General features: G+C 43.0%; 1 long non-coding RNA gene across 1 annotated transcript; it reads right to left on the bottom strand.

Moving 5' to 3' along the window:
- Nucleotides 1-693: 693 nt before the first annotated feature.
- LOC115637195 lies at nt 694-5787 on the bottom strand. The gene is made up of 2 exons (XR_003997202.1): nt 5740-5787; nt 694-864 (listed from the first exon to the last, which is right to left on the bottom strand). It is a non-coding gene; the product is annotated as an uncharacterized LOC115637195 (long non-coding RNA).
- Nucleotides 5788-5996: the final 209 nt, after the last annotated feature.

The raw sequence follows: 5996 nt of genomic DNA, 5'->3' as shown, positions 1-5996 counted from the left end.
GAGAAGGGTTCCATATCAACAGCAGTTGAACATGGGTCAACTGGTCATAAGAGATAGGTGAGTGCATTCCGAAGGGGTAGGCGATGGCCTCCATTGCCCTCAGCCGATTGAAATTAAGTTGGGTTCAGATCCCCAAATCCAGAGTGGCGGAGATGGGCGCCGAGAGGCATTCAGTGCAGGAGAAGCTGGCGGGAGCCCCGGGGAGAGTTCTCTTTTCTTTGTGAAGGGCAGGCTGCCCTGGAATGGGTTTGCCCCGAGAGAGGGGCCTGAGCCTTGGAAAGCCTTGCGGTTCTGGCAGTGTCCGGTGAGCTGTTGCTGTCGCTTGAAAATCCAGGGGAGGTGGTGTATATCTTGTGCCGGGCCGTACCCATATCCACAGCAGGTCTCCAAGGTGAACAGCCTCTGGCATGTTACAACAGTGCAGGTAAGGAAAGTTGGCAAGCTGGATCCATAACTTCGGGATAAGGATTGGCTCTAAGAGCTGGGTCGGTCGGGCTGGGATGTGAAGCAGGGCTGGGCGTGAGCTGTGTCTGGACGAGGTGCTGCCCTCTCCTGGGGATGGCAGTGACTCTGGATGTGAGCTGGGTCCTTTCTGTGGATCGCCTCAGCTGTGGTGGGCGTCACTCGCCTCTCCCTCTCTGCAGGGATGGGCAGTGCCAGTGTTCTGCCTCAGCCGGTGCCTAGCAGCTGACTTTAGAACTGGTGCGGACCAGGGGAATCTGACTGCTTAATTAAAACAAAGCATCACAAAGGCCCGTGGTGGGTGTTGATGCAATGTGATTTCTGCCTAGTCTCTGAATGTCAAAGTGAAGAAATTCAATGAAGCGCGGGTAAACGATAGGAGTAACTATGACTCTCCTAATGCTTTCCATGCATCTCTGGACTCTCCCAGATGTTGAGCCTGGATGCTTATGTATAGGTTGTGGTGGATTGGGTAATCGGTGAGTGGAGATGTAAAAAACAAGGCCCCTTAGTTAAATTATGCATGCTTGGGACACATCCATGTAGGGTGCATGTATGCAATTAATAAGGGTTATGCATAGGTTTTGCTAAGTTTCAGTTGCCTGCAAAAGGCACAGGGCAGGAAGCACAAAAAGAGTGGGAACTTATCAGGTCGGAGTTGCCTTGCAACCAGAAGAGTATTTAGGGAAGCCAGTCTGGTAGGGGAAGGGGGTCTCTCTTTCTCAGAGAGTGAGAAGGTGGGTGCCAGCTGAGCTGTGATTTTAAGTGCAGCACCAGTCAGGATGTCTCTCTCCCTAACAGTAGGGATTAGCTGTCAGTCCGTGAAAGCTGTTGATACCAATAAGTGCCGTATTGTCGGGGTTTGGTGTTTTGTTGAGGAGCACACTTGCAGACACTTAGAGATGAGTTCTTACTTGCAGCCACGACAGCGCAAAGGAGTTAGGGTAGGAAACTAGTGTCAGGGACACTCACCTGAACTCCATCTCAACAGTCCTTGTCGGAGGAGGCATCTGATCCAGCTCAGATAGGAGTCAATCATCTGGCAGCATCACCTGTGGAGGAGTTAAGTTAGAAGGCCACCAATTACCACCTTGTGTGCTTGCCTGTGCGTGTATGTTAGATTAAGGCTCTATTGTTATTCCTCTTCCTTCCCTTCCTCCTTTTACATCCTCCCTTAGTAATTAAAGGAACATTTAATTTCAAACAGCAGTGTGGGTGGCATTCTTCGTAGGCAAACTCTGACAGACAGGTGTGGAGGAGACCTGCAAAGGATTAGTAACCTCCTGTCAATCTCTGATAGAGCCTTTGGGAAGAGTTTGCTTCTCAGAAATATTACACTTGGGGTGTTTGGGTTACAGAGAAGAGTGTGAACCCTGCTGATAGGGGAAATCTCCGCCAAGATCCAAGCGCTTTTCCACACTCCCGTGAGGGCTCAACATTATGACGGCTTGGATCCCGCAGTGAGGAAAGTCTCTGGATGGTAAGTCCTACTGCCACCTCCTTGTGATGAGAGAGTCGGTGACTGGCTTGGATGGCTGGGTGGATTGTGGAGGGCGAATTCCCACCCCTGTTGGGGTGGTGGATTGGGGTGGGCTGCCCCAAGAAAATCAGCTCCCCTAGTAAGGGTAGTTTCTCCCTGGTAAGGGTAGCCTCCTATAGGTAGGGGTATAGCTTGCCACTACCCCAAGTGTACATAGGAAGAGGATACCCCAGTGATGGGCTATACCTGTTCAATCTGTGGATTGGCTTTCTATACAAAATCGGGTCTCAGCCAACATTTTAGACACAGGCACCCCGCAGTTAGGAACGAACAAAGAAAGGAAGACATGGTGGCTAGGACAAATGTTTGAGAGTCAACTTGATCTTGATCTCAAATTTGGATCAAAGAGGAGATTGAGTTGCTTATCCGAATAGAGACCAAATATGTAGGTAAAAGAAATATAAATAAGTGTATAGAAAGTGAACTAAGAACAAAGACTAATAAGCAAAATTCAGATAAAAGACGTGAATTGGCAAAGAAAAAGATTAAGAGCGATAGTGCTATTGATGAAGTGAGTAAGGTAGGAATGAATGAAGAGAGTATATTGGAGGTCCTGCCCCCTTGGGAGCAAATTTTGCCACTAAGCATCCATCTGTGGACAAGGTGGGTAAGTTGTGTAGACAAGGAAGACAAAGTAGGAAGGCTGAACAAATTTTGAATAGTCTAGAGGAAATTGAAATATTATTAAAGGAAGATCAGATGAATTCGGTGGGGTGGGCAATGACAGAGAAGTTTTGTAAGGCTGTGTCTACATTGCCACTTTCAGTGCTAAAACTTTTGTTGTTCAGGAGTGTGAAAAAATACCCCCCGAGCAACAAAAGTTTTAGCACTCAAAAGTGCCAGTATAGACAGTGCTGTATCTATAAAGCTACCACCACTTATTTGGGGAGGGTTCTTTTTATCACCAGGAGAGCTTTTCTCCGGCAATAAAGCGTATCTGCACTGCCCACGTCACAGCAAAGCCACACTATAACATGGGGAGTGTAGACATACCCTAATTCATTGATAGGAACAGATATGTGTAGAGGTGAGGAGAAACAGGAGATGAAGAATAGAAATAAAACAAGGAATGGAGGTATGGGTGAGAAGAAGAGACAGTCTAATTCAATTCAGAAATATACTGCTAAGAAGGCTAAATATAAATTTTACCAACAATTATTTGCTAAAGATAAAAGAAGATTAGCACGCATATTTATGGGAGAAGCAGATAGGGGAATATTACATTTAGTCCTAATTGGTATTGAGACATACTATGTAGATACACTGGAAAAAATTGATCATGGAAGTGTGATAGGATGGCCCCCGGACACCGAAAGTGTGATAATGATTTATTATTGAATCCAATTTCGATGGATGAAGTTAGGGAGGCCCTGAGGAGAGTTTCGCAAAGATAGTGCCCCAGGCCCCAGTAAGGTTACAGTGAATGACTTATGGGATATTTTTAACTCGGACACTTTAATTTTCACTAAGATTTTTAATATACAGTTTTTAAATAGGCCACTCCCAGATATTTTTTAAAGAAAATAGAACTATTTTAATCCTAAAAGTGCAAAAGGAGGGAGAACTTATTAAACTATCCTCATGGAGACCATTAACAATAGGGTCTGTGTGGATAAGGCCGTATACAAAAATTTTAGCTAAAAGATTGATGATTACAGTTAACATTTGCAATAGACAAAAAGGATTTCTCTCTGCTCCAGGACGCAAAGAAAATATTTCAATTTTAGATAATTTAATAAGGGGAGCAAAGCAGAATTGAGATGAATTAATCATAGTATTTGTTGATTTGGCTAAGGCTTTTGATTTGGTGGGACATGGGCATATCATGTTCGGCCCGAAGAGATTTGGGACTGATGAACACTTCATAGAAATTGTTAGGGACCTATATAATAATTGCATTACTAGGGTTTGAGTGGGTGATAAAAGTACCGAGTCCATTTTAATAAGGAATGGGGTTGAACAAGGTGACCCTTTATCTCCAATTTTATTTAATATAGCCATGGATCCCTGGTTACCTAAATTGGAATCTGAGGGCTCAGGGTTTTATATTCAAGGGATTAGTGTCACGTCACTGGCATTTGCCAATGATGTGGCCATTTTAAGTGGCTCTTATCAGCGGATGGCTAAAAATCTGGGGATTTTAGACTGCTTTTTTAGAAATACTAATATATGGGTTAATGTGAAAAAGACTAAAGGATTTCACATATTAGCAAAATGTAAGAACTATGTGATCATCCCCAAGGGTAATTGGAAATTGGGTACTGAAATTATTGACTACGTATATCCAGGAGAATTTGAAAAATACTTGGGGGCGAGGATAGACCCTTGGATAGGGGTTGGAGGAATGTCTCTTAAGGATAAATTGATTGAATGGAGTGAGAGCTTGAACAAGGCTCCTCTTAAACCCGCTCAAAAATTGATGATTTTACAAACATATTTTACCTAGCTTGTTTTATAATTTACTTTTAATTGAGCCTCCTGCTTAAATTTTACACAACTTTGTTTTAGTTAGGAAAGTAGTTACACAGATTTTACGTCTCCCACACAGTACCACTGATGGGTTATTTTATGCAAGGGGAGGAGATGGAGGGCTTGCACTAATGGTACAAATACCTAATATGCTCATTCATAAATGGAGAAGGCATACTGTGTTTAGGGATGATTGGATAGATTTATCCTTTGTGTATGCCGGTGAAAATGTAGTTGATAAAGTATTGATTCTTACCAAGTCTACTCCAAATCTTAAGAAGTGGGGAGAAGAGGAATTTATTAGATGGTGTAACTTGAGATGTCAGGAGGTAGGTATCAAGTATTTTAGAAATGATACAATTAATAATTGAGTTTTGAAAAGATCTTGTATGATTAAATCTTCCTCACTGATTGCCGCATTACAGTTCAGGGCTAATGTCTATCCAACAAGGGAGACATTGGCAAGAGGTAGAGAGGGACTTAATGCCATGTATTGATGGTGCAGAAGGGCTAGGGAAACAGTACCACATATATCCGGGCAATGTTTTAAAACTAAGGATGCTCAGATAAGAAGACACAATAGGGTAGTTGCTGTGGTAATTGATAAAGTTTGCAAATTGGGATGGAAATCAGTAGTAGAACCTCATTTGAGAAACAGACAAGGGAATTTGCCAAAGCCAGGTATCCTTTTTGTAAAAGAGGATAGTGCAGTGCTGATAAATGTAACAGTTCATTAGGAAGATAATGCTGGTAGTTTGGAAAGAGCCCACAGGGAGAAAGTTGCCTATTACTCCGAGTTGGAGGAAGACATTAAGAAGATATTGCGAAGCAGAAATGTCCACTTCTTTGGCCTCATAATTGGCACTCGTGGCAAGTGGAGCAAAGGACATGATGATCATTTAAGAATCCTAGGAATTGAGAGAAGTAAAAATTTTAAGGAAAATCTTTGCAGACTTGTTTTATATGCCACTGCAGATATGATGGCTATGTTCAGTGACAGTTAGTGATCCTGGAGCTCCATTCCATGTATTCTACTATTTAAATTTTAGTCATTTCTCCATATTTTAATTTTAACGGATTATTTGTTGTCAGTACCGCTATATCCATTTGCTGCTTACTCACCTGTCCCTTAATATAGTGGATTTAACTCATTAATAAATACTTATACATTTGGATTGATATCCTATATACAATTTTTTTTTTAGTGGACTTGGATGTGGACTGGCCACATATAATAACCAGGAAAGGGCAGGTAGTCACACCTGTACGTAAATAGTCAAATGCCTCGTCATCTAATTAGTGACATATATGAATGGTGTGACAAAGTTCCTTCTCGACCTTGGTGGGTCCTGCTCACCTCAGTGATCTTCCCCTCTGGTGGAACCCACAATCTGGGTCAACTCCTCCTGTGCCTGATCAGGAGTTGGGAGGTTTAGGGGGAACCTAGGCCCGCCCTCTACTCTGGGTTCCAGCCCAGGGCCCTGTGGATCTCAGCTGTCTTTAGTGCCTCCTGTAATAGCTGCAT

Source organism: Gopherus evgoodei, chromosome 19 (genome assembly GCF_007399415.2).
Source record: "Gopherus evgoodei ecotype Sinaloan lineage chromosome 19, rGopEvg1_v1.p, whole genome shotgun sequence".
In the NCBI taxonomy this organism is placed as follows: Eukaryota; Metazoa; Chordata; order Testudines; family Testudinidae; genus Gopherus; species Gopherus evgoodei.
This window is presented reverse-complemented; position numbering and strand designations above follow the sequence as displayed.